Source organism: Mauremys reevesii, linkage group 1, assembly GCF_016161935.1.
Source record: "Mauremys reevesii isolate NIE-2019 linkage group 1, ASM1616193v1, whole genome shotgun sequence".
Taxonomy (NCBI): Eukaryota; Metazoa; Chordata; order Testudines; family Geoemydidae; genus Mauremys; species Mauremys reevesii.
In genome coordinates, this window is record NC_052623.1 from 321,341,745 (window position 1) to 321,356,148 (window position 14,404).

General features: G+C 46.1%; 1 protein-coding gene across 1 annotated transcript in view; it reads right to left on the minus strand.

The window, feature by feature from the left end:
• The window catches only part of GRM8 (glutamate metabotropic receptor 8), a 485,373-nt gene extending 481,542 nt beyond the window's left edge, over positions 1 to 3,831 (minus strand). Inside the window, exon 1 of the mRNA XM_039513552.1 lies at positions 3,126 to 3,831. The gene's annotated coding sequence lies outside the window, so the exon portion shown is untranslated. The remainder of the gene's footprint in view (positions 1 to 3,125) is intronic.
• Positions 3,832 to 14,404: the final 10,573 nt, after the last annotated feature.

Genomic DNA, 14,404 nt, shown 5'->3' on the forward strand with positions numbered 1-14,404 from the left:
AGAAGAGCAGTGAAATTTTCCAGGTCAGCCTAGAGGAGTTTCTTCACCAGAGTTCAAATCTCTGGCCACCAGCTGTAGTTTAGAGCAAGATTCCATGCTTCATCCAGGACCTGGAACACCCTAACAGGGACAGTGGGGAACTCAAATGTAAGTGCAGAATAGGATTTTTTCTTTTTTCTTTTTTTTTCTTTTTTTTTTTTTGCGCAAAAGCTCTAGGAAATGTATTTGCCCAAGAAAAATAATTAGGTGGCACAGGAAAGTTAATATTAAAAGGAAAATCTGCTTGTGCCTAATACACTATCAAAATTGCTCAAGAATAATTTCATCCCAACATAAAGATCACCATCCGAATACTGCCAAGGTCATTGTCAGCTTGGGTTACTGGCTGTATAAGTGCCAATACACAGTCAAAGCTACCTATCAGTAGCTTTAATTTGCACATCCAATATCTCAGTTGAAACATTCATCATCCTCATTTACTTTCTTTATGGCAGATCTTTCCTTTCCCTCTTCTTTCCTGGCTGCCTTTATATGAATAATTATACTCTGTACTTCTGTAGCCTTTTTCATTCCAGCACCTCAAACTACTTAAACATTAAGTGGATCTTTTAGACTAGTTCCACCTGGAAGGGTCCTCTACTGCATAGTGAAAAGGTCCAGTAATCATTTCAGCAGTGAAATAGGATAAGCTGCATTTCACCAATTTTTCCTGCTAAACTACACAAAAAATCAACCATTATCTAGGGTGTGAGCCTTCTTAGCAGGGAGCCCTCTATTGTTCTCTACTTTTACTTAACTAAGCCATTTTTATCTTCCCACACTCACATCTACCATACCAATTTGCTTCTGTTATTGAGGAATTCTATTAAAACACTAAGCTAAGCTATCCCCACTATTCCGGGCGTCTTTCATTATCATTAGCAGCCGTAGTATTTTAACTGTTTTACTACCCACCAATCTTCCTTGGAACCTAAATAGTGGTGTGCAAGGTAGTTATGCAAATGACCAGATTAGAACCAAATGCTCCTGTTGTTCATTACAGTTAATTAAAAAAAAATCTAACGTGAAATAAACAAACTTTCCATTTGGTTATACATGATCATCAGCCTCTATGCACAGCTACGGGCGATTTCTTTTTCTCCTTAAATTAAGTGGTCACTTTTAATGGGACAGGTTATTATTGAACAAAAACAAAAATTCTTTTAACGAATCCCCAATCCCAAAGGTCAGAAGCTTTCCAACGCCAAATGCCCATCCTGTACCGGGTCTGCGTGCAATTCGGATCGGTAATCGATTTTCATTGGTGGTTGGGGGGAGGGTTATGCGTTATTCACGCAGCTCTTGCAAACACTTATGACTCTCACATTAAACACATGCACAATGCTGTGAAAAGACTCATCATCCAGTGGGAGAGCTAACACTTCCCGATCAGAGGTGAGATTACTTTGGAGAGGTGCAGATTCCTCTCCATTAACAGCCTTATTTTGGGTTGAGTAATGTACGAAACATCAAGGGAGCAGAGGGATTCTCCCCCACCCCGCACACACACACCGTGCCCCCCTCAGATATCTATCCCTCCCCCCGCCCGGTACTTGCAACCGGATTGAAGTAATGATTCGTGTTGGCTGTCAGGAGGGGGGTCTGTCATATCTTGCGCAGTTTGGTGGCTGTTTCATTGTCACAAGCCGGCACGTGTCAGCCAGCCAGTATCTTGTGGGGTTCTGTTATATATTTTCAGCAGCTTCGAACAAGCTGCGAGGGATCTTCGCGCTATTTCGCTGAGCAGATGGATTTGGGTTCAGTATTGCTAGGGGGGCTTTCTGTCTTCTAACAAACATTCCGCCCGGCTCCTTTCTGGTGGTGCCTGGGGTTGGAATTACCTACCGCTGGGGAAAGGGGACAGAATCAGGCTGCTTTAAAAAAAAAGACAAAAGAAAAAAGCTACTGAAAATAACGGAAAGAAGGGAATCCTTGGTGCCCTTACCTACGCGTCCCAGCCCTGGATATTCCCACCCTGCTAGAATCGAAGTTTGTGGCAGCAGCTTCCTGCACTCACCCAATGTTTATCACTACGCATTTAATAAACAGGTTAAATACTTAATGTGATTTTATCCGCCCAGCGCGCAGAAACCGAAACAAATAAGCAGGTGGAAAGCTCGGGTGCTTATAAGGGAAAACTGCCCCTCTTTGTGGTTTATAATCGGATGCATTTAAAGGAGGAAGGGGGGATCTTGAAATTCAGGGCTACAAATGTCCTTGTTGGGATAGTTCTTTGCTCGTTGTCTTTTTAACGTGCCGTTTAATTCGAGCTGGTTTTAGGAGGAAATTGACAATAAAAGCCCAGGCTATTTCAAGCCCCACAAATCAAACAGATACTGTCTAGCAGAAGATATTAACTAGGACAAAACTTGCATTGACGCTTATTTGTTGACTGCCCTCTCTCCTTCTCCCCTCCCCCTCTCCCGCACCAAAAAATGATACAAATACCTTGAGCCTCCATTGGATCAAAAATAGTTGCGTGTCCGTATTGCTGAGAACCGGTGGAAGAAGTCCCGGGAATTGATCAAAGCCGCCCTAACCCTACCGCTGGGAACTAGCATTCGGTAATTTCCCTACGATCCGCGACTCAGCTATCGCCCCCGGTATCGTCAGCTGGAGGGGCCGGAGCTCAGACCGGGACAGGTAGCCAGAGAGCTATTTCAATGCTGCTGCAGAAGACTGTAGAGCAGCCGAGCAAAACCAGCCCGGGTACCTCCTCGCCCACCAAAAACACCCCGGAAAAAAAACTTTTAGGGACCGCTTCGAGCTCAAACCCCAGTGCTGCTCTCTTAGCCCAACTGCTTTGCCTTTCACCCGCGAGGGCTGAGCTCTGGGTTGCCCCCTCTTGGCATTTGAAATGAATCTAAGCAAAGGACCATTGTTCTCCTCTCCCCAATCGCCAGCCTGCGTTTGGATACACCGATTAATTCCCTCCCCCTCGCAGTAAATCAAATCACCAAACTCCAAGAATGGGCCAACTTGATGCATCCAAGGCTCGGATAAATAGCTGCACCCCCGCGCTCTTCGCATAGTGCGGGTTTTGGCTCCCCGCACACACACACACACACACGCCCCCCCGGTCTTACCCTGGCTCGGGGAGAAGCTGCTGGGAAGGAGCCGGCTCGGTGGCCCTCAGCCCCATTTCAATGCATGCCGGCGCGCGAGGAGCTGCACTTGTAGCTGTTCTTGGTGCTGAACGAGACAGCGATTCCAGAGCACGACGCGAAGTCTCTTCCATGTGAATAACAAATACACCCACTGGCAGCCGCTATTGGTCTGTCTAACTCTCCTAATCCACCTCTTATCAGGCACTCAGCCTGGCCAGGGGCAAAGGGAGCTTTCCCTGCCCGGGATCTCGCAGGCTAATCCCCACTGTTTAGCGCCAAGCAAATCTCATCTGGGATGCAGAATAAACCAACCCCGCTGATAGGAAGCCCCCTGGATCTGGCTATGAAGGCTGAGACTCGGGTACCCCGCCTCCCATGTCTTACAAGCTTTCGCCTCCTTTTGCACACACTGCAGTTAACACACACGCGCCTTTCCCCAGGGCGGCGGCCTGAGACCACAAGGTTCAGGTAAACAAGTGTTTCTATCAGGTTTGATTTGCAGTAAAAGCCAATTATGGGGGTGGGGGGAGGGAGGGAGATAAGGCGGGGGAAACATATGGGCTCCTAAGGAACATGGCTGTTAACATCTCTTGCCTGGGCTGGAGCTAAGTCATTCAGACACAGCGAGGGAACCCTTTGGGCGGGGCATTCCTGAGGCTCCGGGCGGTGCTGGTGCTGGTCTGTGATCAATAAATAATAATCACCGGGCCATCGAGGAACACGTGGCCCGCGCTTGGAAATTAACAAGCAGCTGGCCGCAGGCGGCAGTCAGAACATCACGGCTCTCACCTCAGTTGCCCATCAAAGTTTGCAGATGCCTTAAGTGGCCGCGTCTTGGTCTGTTCCCAGAGGCTCCCCTGGGGGTGGGGGACTTTTCTCCAGCACCAGCGTTGGCGGGGAGGGGGCTCCAATGGGGCGGGGAGGAGGGTGCTGGGACGAGGGGGGTTTCTCTAGCTTGCATGGCGGCCCCCACCCCTGGTGCTTGTGCCCGCGTGGGGGGTGAGGGGCAGGCAGGAACGGGACGCCCCAGCTTTGCTTTCCTCTCGGGATCGGTGTTCGGGCTTCCCCGGGGTGGCAGGCGGCAGGCGGGCCGGGATGTGTCGGCTGGAAGCCCCGCGCCGGGTTGTTCCCCGCCCGGCGCTGGTGGGGTTTCTCCCGGCTCCCGCGGAGCGGGCCGGGCCGGGCCTGGTGACCAGGCTCCATCTGGAGGCAGCGGCTGGTAATTGCACGCTCCGGAGCTGGGTGAATGTGACGCACCGGAGATCCCTCCCCAGAGCCTGAGGCTGCCGCGCGCAGAGGCCGAGCTGCGAACGGGAAGGGGCAGCGCGACGGGGCAGCACGGAAATGAAAGAGCAGGGCTGAGCCAGGGGGCAGAGCAGGGGTTATGGCAACAGGGCAGGAACAGGTGCAATGGGGCGTGGAATTAATTACACCCCCCACCCCGGAACTTTCTGTTTCCTTTGGGCTCAAGTGAGGCGCAAGGAACCTTTATTAAAAGCTGGTGCTCAAAGGCCTGCTGGGAAGGAGGTGCAGGGTGGCTCCAGGGTGGGCTTGCGCGCTGTGCATATTGGGGCTGGGTTTTTTTATATATAATGTAACGAGCTGTAATGAGGCCCGCTGACGCTGTCATCCTGGGCTTCGTTGTTTGTTACTGCTTGGCTTTGTGCAGAAATGGCCTGCCCCAGGCAAGCTGGAGGGCACTGCCAGCCCTTGCTGGCTCTTCTGAGCCTGTAATTGCTATCCTGCAATGGGTCACAAACATCTGCCCTGGAAACTTCATTTACTGTTATCCTGAATATGTTGAGCCAGGCTGTCATTGAAGATTTGGGTGTTGGGGGGGAGGGGTGTTAATCCTTTGCTAACAATGAGAAAATCAGGGTGTTGGGCTAGCTTCTGTTAGTGGTGTCGTGTGTTAGAAATCTAGGACACACATGGGCTAAACTAGCATTTCTCAAACTGGGGGGTCCTGACCCAAAAGGGGGTCAACAAAGCTAGTGTAGGGAGAGAATTTTTGTATTTCTGTTCTAGTTATTAATACCCACACATCATCTTGAATTCCTAACAACAACTAGGAATCCATCTTGGCTGCCTTTCTTCCCCCTCCTTAGGGAGTTTCCCACCCTTTTTTGCCAAAAGGTGGGAAACCGGGCAACCATGTGACATGCAATCTGCCCAGTAACAGCAGGGCATATAAGGGCTAGCACGCCTAAAGGAGGGTGCTGTCCATCTGAGGGGCAGAGTGCTGTACTCAGGTGCGTAAGGCAGAGCACCGCACCTTAGGGTTGTGGGAGGGTTTAACACACTTGCACACAAGGGTGAGCTGCCACCCTCTCATCCGGATCTTACTTACACCCACGATGCCGCAGGGAAGAAGGAAGAAGAATCACCAGCACTAAACCGAGTTACCACCTACCTGTTGCCTGAGGTCCACTTCTCACCCTGCTGAGTCACCTGGTTGGTCCTGGACCCGATCCTCGCCATGAGGTCAGGAGGCTCCAGATAAGCTGCAAGATATAGTAGAGACCTTTTGAATCCTCCATACCTCTCATCTGGGATCCATCTTGGGGAGGGAGTAAACCCTTTTGGTCACAGTCAGTATAATCATAGTGTCACCTTTGCCTATTTACTTTACTTACCTGTCTTGGGAGTCCTTTATAGCATACCCAGTTTACTTACCTTGTTGAACTGTTGTTAGTCTAATAAACATACCTGAGTTTTACTCCTGCACTCTTGTTGGTTTTTATTTTGGGCAAGCTTAAACCCCGATGATAGATGCAGATAGGGAGATGAATCTCTTGACTGATCTTGGCCATCCTAAAACCAGTCAACAGCGGTATTGCCACCTTTACTTCTGTGTGGCTGCTGGCTGGGAGCCCAGCTCTGAAGGCAGAGCTGCTGCCAGCAGCAGTACAGAAGTAAGGGTGGCATGGTATAGGGGTTGAAGTGGTTTCCATCATATGCAGGCATAGGCACTGACTCCGTGGGTGCTCTGGGGCTGGAGCACCCACAGGGAAAAATTGCTGGGTGCTTAGCACCCACCAGCAGCTCCCCTCCCCCCCCACCTCCACTCTGCCTCCTCCCCTGGGTGCACCGCATGCCTGCTTTTTCCCCCTGGCTCCCAGTGCTTGTGCCACAAAACAGCTGATTCGCATGGCAAGCACTGGAAGGGAGGGGGAACGCGGTGCGCTTGGGGAAGAGGCAAGGCTGGGGATTTGGGAAGTGGTCCAATAGGGGCAGAGAGGGGGCAGAGTTGGGGTGGGGACTTTGGGGAAGGGGTTAGAATGTGGGTGGGGCAGGGGCAAGGTGGAGACGGGCAGGGGGGGCATGGGAAAGTTGGCACCTATGTATGCAGGGTTTACAGTTTGGTTCAGTGGCTCTTAGCACTCCCACTATAAAAATTGTTCCAGCGCCCTTGCCCTTACAACTTTTAGCCCAGTTGTTAAGGAACTCCTCCAGGATGTGAGAGGCTCCGGCTCAGTTCCCCGTCTGCCAGGTGAGGAGAAGTGAACATAGGTTTCCCAGACCTCAATGAGTGCCCTAGCCACTGTAATAAGCAAACATGCAAGTACAGAGCTGTGTAGATTTCTCACAAGTAGAGGCACAGAAGATAAGGTTTCCTACCTTCTATTTTTCAAAAAAAATTAAGTTACAATGGTTTTGTTCAGTGAGGTTGAATGATAAATTTTGCCTTTTGTATCTCTAACTATTTAGACACGCACACACACACTCATCCAGCTTCTATTGCAGCTAATGGCAGTTGGAGAAAGGCTTTCGTTATTAGTAAGTTTGGGCAAATCTTTGCCTGATTCAAAGGAAAGATTTGAATCCACATCTCCTGTCTCCCAGGTGAGTGCCTTAATCACCCAGCTATAATGTCATTCTCACGCTCACCTTTTGGCCAATGTGTTTATATAAGAACATAAGAATGGCCACACTGGGTCAGCCCAATGGTCCATCTAGCCCAGTATCCTGTCTTCTGACAGTGACCAATGACAGGTGCCCCAGAGGGAATGAACAGAACAGGTAATCATCAAGTGATCCATTTCCAGTCACCCATGCCCAGTTTCTGGCAAACAGAGGATAGGGACACCATCCCTGCCCATCCTGGTTAATAGCCATTGATGGACCTATCCTCCATGAACTTATCTGGTTCTTTTTTGAACCCTGTTATATTCTTGGCCATCACAACATCCTTTGGCAAAGAGTTCCACAAGTTGATTGCGCGTTGTATGAAGAAATACTTCCTTTTGTTTTAAACCTGTGCCTATTAATTTCATTTGGTGGCCCCTAGTTCTTGTGTTACGAGAAGGACTAAATAACAGTTCCTTATTTACTTTTTCCACACCAGTCATGATTTTATAGACCTCTATCATATCACCCCTTAGTCATCTCTTTCCCAAGATGAAAAGTACAAGTCTTATTAATCTCTCCTTATATGGAAGCTGTTCCATACCCCTAATCATTTTTGTTGCCCTGTTCTGTACCTGTTCCAATTCCATCAGGGCCAGCGCTTCCATTAGGCAACCCTAGGTGGTCACCTAGGGCGCCCAGATTCGGGGGGCGGCATTTTGTGCGCTCCCCACTGGGCGCATGGGAGCTTCCGGTTCCGCTCCCATCATGCCGCCGAAGAAGGACCTTCTGCTGACATGCCGCAGAAAACAGCAGCAAGCAATTGAGCAGCTCAATGACTGCCGCTGTCGCCTGCGGCATTTCGGCAGAGGGTCCTTCTTCGGCGGCGCAACGGGAGCGGAACCAGAAGCTCCCATGCGCCCTGTGGGGAGCTCACAAAATGTTGCCCCCCAAATTCTGCCTAGGGTGCCAGAAACTCTGGCGCCGCTCCTGAATTCCATATATCTCTTGAGATGGGGTGACCAGGACTGCATGCAGTATTCAAGATGTGGACATACCATGGATTTACAAAGAGGCAATATGATATTTTCTGTCTTATTTTCTATCCCTTTCCTAATGATTCCCAACATTGTTTGCTTTTTTGACTGCCACTGCACATTGAGTGGTTGTTTTCAGAGAACTGAACATAATGACGCCAAAATCTTTCTTGAGTGATAACAGCTAATTTAGACCCCATCATTTTATATGTATAGTTGGAATCATGTTTTCCAATGTGCATGACTTTGCATTTACAACACTGAATTTCATGTGCCATTTTGTTGTCCAGTCACCCAGTTTTGTGAGATCCCTTTGTAAATGTTCCCAGTGTGCTTTGGAATTAACCGTCTTATGTAGTTTTGTATCATCGGCAAATTTAGCCAGCTCATTGTTTATCTCTTTTTCCAGATCATTTATGAATATGTTGAAAAGCATAGGTCGCAGTACAGACCCCTGGGGGACACCACTATTTACTTCTCTCCATTCTGAAAACTGACCCTTTGTTTGATCCATGAGAGAACCTTCCCTCTTATCCCATGAGAGCTTACTTTGCTTAAGAGCCTTTGGTGAGGGACCTTGTCAAAGGCTTTCTGAAAATCTAAGTATGCTATATCCACTGGGTCCCCCTTGTCCATATGCTTGTCGACCCCCTCAAAGAATTCTAGTAGACTGGTAAATTGGAACAGCTTCAACGGGAGAGACTAAGACCTGGTCTGCACCTAAAACATAGGTCAACCTAGCTACATCGCTCTAGTGTGTGAAAAATTCACACCCCTGAGAAACATTGTTAAACTGAACTAATCTCTGGTACAGATACTGCAAGGTGGAAAAAACATTTCACCAGCTACCCCCTCTTGAGAGGGTAGATTTACTACATCGATGGAAAAAAACCCTTCCATTGCTATAGCAAGTGTTTACACTGCAGCATCGCCACTGAAACGCATATGGTGTAGACATACCCCGAGAGCAAACCACCTCAGATGAGCCTATAAGAGTCTGGTGTATAGGATACTCACCTGGGATGGGGGAGATCTGAGTTTGTATCCCTGCTGCACAGTAGGGACTCAAACCTGGGTCTCCTACATCCCGGGCAGGTGCCCTAACCACAGGATTAAAGATTATAATAGACACAACCAAAGACACACAGTTTTCTGAAGCCTAAGACCAACATTTCCAACTGGCTGATAAGTTCCAAAACTTTTAAGAATTGGACTTTCTGATTTGCTGACATTCCAAACATTTTCAGACAGAGGTGCTGGAACTATTTTTATAGTGCATTGAACCAAATTGTAAACCCTGTATATAATGGAAACCACTTCAGGCCAGGGGTTGCTGCAGCGCCTCCAGCACCTATGTTTTCAGAACTGAACCAAATATTTCCCGATCTTTCAGTTTTCTGGCAAAACTGAAATATCAGCTATATGCCCAGCTCTAATTATTAGTGCAGGGGAATGAACCATCCAGGGTAAATTGGCTACACACCTGGGTGAAATCCATTCTTGGGTTGATGACCAGCACAAGGCCTATGTTCCACTTAAGCATTACTTTTGAGCACATTTAACTCCAAGAAGGCCCTGCCTTAATTATTTCGTGCCTCTATTTACCCTTCTATAAAACAGGTATCATACCTACTTATATCATAATGGTACTGTTAGCATTGATCAATTCATGCTTATAAAACACTATTATTATAAGGAACTCAGTGCTAATTATTACTATGGCTGATTTTTACAAACTAAGATGTGCTCACTGATATTAACCCCCTCTTGAGTACCTTTTATGAGATTTAATTTTTCAAGCACATATCATTTTGTGAGTAGGAGGATCGCAGCATTTGCAAGCTCAACTCTTGTGTATTGTGTATTCTAACAAATTAAATTTTTCTATGAGATGAAGCATAACAATAAAAACATGTTTAAGAATTTAAAAGTGGAAAAAAAAGAGGAAAAAGAATGGGATCTATACCCAGACTGTGGTATCTGAAAGCAAAGGAAGCACCCAATCTTCTAAGATAGAATATATATATATAGAAAACCTTGATTGTGACTCTTATTGCAGATAATTTTTTCAGAGATGACTGAGATACTAGAGTTGGGAGTGTGAAGCAGGGAAATAGTTATCAGGTCGCAGAGGTGCTGAGCACCACATAGCTGAATCGAGATACTTTAATGAAACAGAATATTTGTAGTGCCTAATTCTCAAACTTGAATAGCCTACAATCCACAGCTTTTTAAAGGTTTCAGCTATTGGAAACTACCCCTCTGTTAGAAAAAGCAAAAATACATTCGAGCCCACCATTCAGTAAACAGGTTTTGAGATTCTGATGTATACTAGAATATATCCATGCCAGGATCTCTGGGTTTTGCTTTGTTTGTTTGTTTTAAATGCACATCACTGGAGTCAGACTTGCCATCTTGAGCACTGTGACATAACTTGATGCATTTTCTTGCTACAAAAGTGAGGATTTTAAACATATGCCTCTCCATATGGTTTAAATCTGAAGGAGCGACCCCTCCAGAAGTAGAATACAGTGGGCTCATATGAATTCAAGTGTAAGACGCATGAAGTTTATGGATCAAACCTGGTCCTTCCAGAAAATGGAAGTGTCACGAACTAGTTAAATCCTCTCCAACACAAGCCAGAACTCTGCACTTTTATTTTAACCCCTATAATTACTAATGAAATGAGAGTCAGATTTTGATATTCTTATTTCTCTGAAATACTGTCTTACTCTGCAAGTGGTCCGATTGAAATCAATGGGGTCACCTGGAGAACAGCAGAGGTTCTCAACCAGGGGTCCATGGCCCTCCGGGGGCCCACAAGCAGGTTTCAGGTGGTCCGCCAAAATAAACTAGAGAGCAGGGCCAGCATTAGAGTTTCTGGGGCCCAGGACAGAAAGCTGAAGCCCGATCCCCGCCTCTTGGGGCTGAAGCCAAAGCCTGAGCAAATTCGTTGTGTGGGGCCCCACGCAGTTGCCCTGCTTGCTACCCTCTAATATCAGCCCTGGCTTTTAATCTACTGGATATGCAGAAAAACAGTTGTGGCACACGGCCATGGAGTTTTTATAGCACATTGGGGGGGCCTCAGAAAGCAAAAGGTTGTGAACCCCTGTAGAATAGGGCACTGTTCAGTAAGAGGATCAGAATCAAACCCTAATTAATTAAGCATCACAACACCCATGTAGGGAAGTACATATTATACCTATTTCACAGGGACTCTCCAGTCCACCTCCCTCTAGGGTGGGGCCGATGTGGTTCTATATACATTTAATAACATCTCCATGTATGTACCAACTTCTGTAGCTTCTGAAAACAAGTCTCCCATTTTGTTTTTCTACTAGTGAAAAAAGGAAATGTTGATATAGTGATTTTCATTCCTGAGCACTTCGCAAAATGATATAAAACTAGAGAGAGAGTTTCACTCACCACTGAAATGCAGCCATCCTTGAGGTGAGACTCAGCAACAATTTATAAAGCAGAGAATACAGCCACATTATTTTTTTCCACATGTGGAGTCTAACCTTCACTTTTAAATGGCATCTGGTGGGCAGCACTCTATTCCCTGCCCAAAAGAAAGTCACTGTAGATTGCTACCCTTCACTGATTTTCTCATCTAACATGCACTTCAGCTAAACACTTGTGAGCCTCTTCCCTCCCACCAAATTCTGCCGGAGAGTCACTGACCCTCAGTGGTCCCAGCTGCCTCTTAGGATATGACCTCGGCTTGGCTTTCATGCCCTAGTATTCCCATTGAGGTTAGGAGCAGGATTTGGCCTGCAAGGGCATGAAACTACCTAATATTCAAGCCCTGCGTTCTTGTAAGTCGTGTACATAACAGAATTTATCAGAAGATTGTTTGCTACACTAAGTGCACAAAATGCCATGTTCTTTCAAAATGGAAAGTGTACTTATCTCAGTATGAGATAAACTAGGTTCTACTTTTATTACTGCCTATTCAATGGCAAGAAATCTAACATAAATCTGTCAAGTACACTTCGATGCACTACACTGCAAAACCAAACATTACTTTTCATGGCTTAGGTGGGTGAGGTAATATCTTTTATTGGACCAGCTTACAGTAAGCTCAAAAGCTTCTCTCTCTCTCACCAACAGACGCTGGTCCAATAAAAGATATTGCCTCATGCACCTTCTCTTTTTAATATCCTGGGACCAACTCAGCTACAAAACCACTACGTTTTTGTGGATTTTCACACAAGCAGTAGAAATGTAATTTCAGGTATAATTCAAACTCAGGAATTCAGACTCCATTTAAAGTAATAAAATACTGTAGAAAAAGTGATTTTTAGTTAAACAGCACAGATCCCAGTCACCTTAGATTACAACTGTATTGAGGTGTGAACATCTCTTAGCTTCTTAGGCCTACACTAGGAAATTAGGTCAGTATAACTACGTTGCTGAGGGATGTGAAAAATCCACTGAGTGACACAGTTAAACTAACCTAACCCCCAGTGTAGACAGCACTAGGACAATGGGAGAATTCTCCTGTCAACCTAGCTGCTTCCTCTCGGGGAGGTGGATAACCTCTGTGGACGAGAGAACCCTCCCATTGGTGTAGGTAATGTCTTCACTGAAGCTGCACCATTGCAACAGTGTACACAAGCCCTTAGTTGGGAGGTACATTTAAAACTTGGGTGCGTTTCCTCAGCTACACATATTGCTTAAGTGGGTGTGTGTGTGCAGGTGCAAGTACTTAGGCTGACTTAAGATATTGGCCCTACTCCTGGGCTATATCTGAGCTGCTCTATTTACACCATCTTTACATCCCAGGATCTTGAGGCTAACCAGAGACCAGCCTGGTCCCTGGCATAAGCTAGAACAGCCTCAAGTCTTTTAGTAGTTTCTAAACTTCAGCTGTAAGTAATACAGTCTCACTATATCGATTTAGCTTCCAAGGTCTCTTTTGAAGTTCAGAACCTTTCCTCAATAACTTCACAAGGTCTTCCACAGCCAAACCTTAGTAGGAGAGGTGTCTGGACACCACACTTGTGTCATTCACAAGGCAATCTTCAGTCACTGGCTCTTCATCTTTCATGCAGAGGCTCAATAAGAACAGCTGACTGGAATGAGGGAAACAGACATTATTGTGATTTGAATAAATAGTATTAGTGCTCAGCCTAGAAGATGGGGTGAATTTTTTTTAAGAAGGAAAAGTTATTTCTTGCAACAATGCCAAATATAAGAGCAGGCCACACGTGTCCTGCCACAAAGGAAAGACATACGTCCAGATGGGCAGTGGAAGGCCTCAGAGACTGAGGACAACTTTTCCCCTCCAGACTTCCTACTCAACTGGATCTAATCACAGGAGACCACTAGGAGACATTCACCTAGGACCGGAGGTCACCACATTGGTACAGGCCAATTGGCATTGTCCTCTTCTCTTTTCATATTGTCCCTTGTTTCTTATTCCCACCCCAAATAAAACTTTATTATATCTGTGCCTAAAGCCAACATCAAACCCATTATATCTGAGAGCAATAGCGTTAGATATTGAAAGAGAAAAATCTTTGAAAAAACATTCGTGTAAGTTTACAGACAGACCCCAGTTGGAACTGACCAGTCCACTCTGACCAGCAACCACAGCAAAAACTAGTCTTCCTATGGTCCAAATTACTTGCAAAACAAAAATCTTTCTATACACTAAAAATCATGGACTGAATAGAGACACTGGATTTATGGCTCATTACAACAATCTGTAACCCACTAAACCACCACCCCCCCCAACCAGTTTTTTTTCCTTCTCATTTCCCCCTATGACTGGAGAATTGTTAACAGGCCACTTCACCTTGAATGGTCCTTTGAAATATGTGTTAACTACTGTGCTAAACAATCTGTTCCATCTTGTATTTAGCTGTGACAGTGTATTTCCCAGACCTGAGTAAGAGCTCTGTGTAAGCTCGAAAGCTTGTCTCTCACCAACAGAAGTTGGTCCAATCAAAGATATTACTTCATCCACTTGTCTCTCTTCCAAAACAACTGGCTTTTTCTTGCCTTCAGGTGAGCGACTCTCACTTGTTTGTTCCCTGTTCCTTGAAACTCTAGAGCCAGTGACTTTCACAGCCTCTCTTCTAAAGCTCAAAATCCCCTTACTTAAGGGAACAATCATCTCCACCTGAGGTCAGTCCCATTCCCAGTGTCCAGACTCTACAAAGGAAGCAAATAATTTTTATGCTAACATTTTTTTTCCCTTGAGATTCCCCTGCTCAGGGATAACACTAAAACCTTTCCCAACCAGATAGGAGGGTCTATACAACGCATCCTCACCCATAATTATTCTTCTTCTATCTACAAGAGAAAGGGAGAGCCATGTATCAGTTTAAACCTCTTTTCTTAAAACAAATAACATAGTTTTCC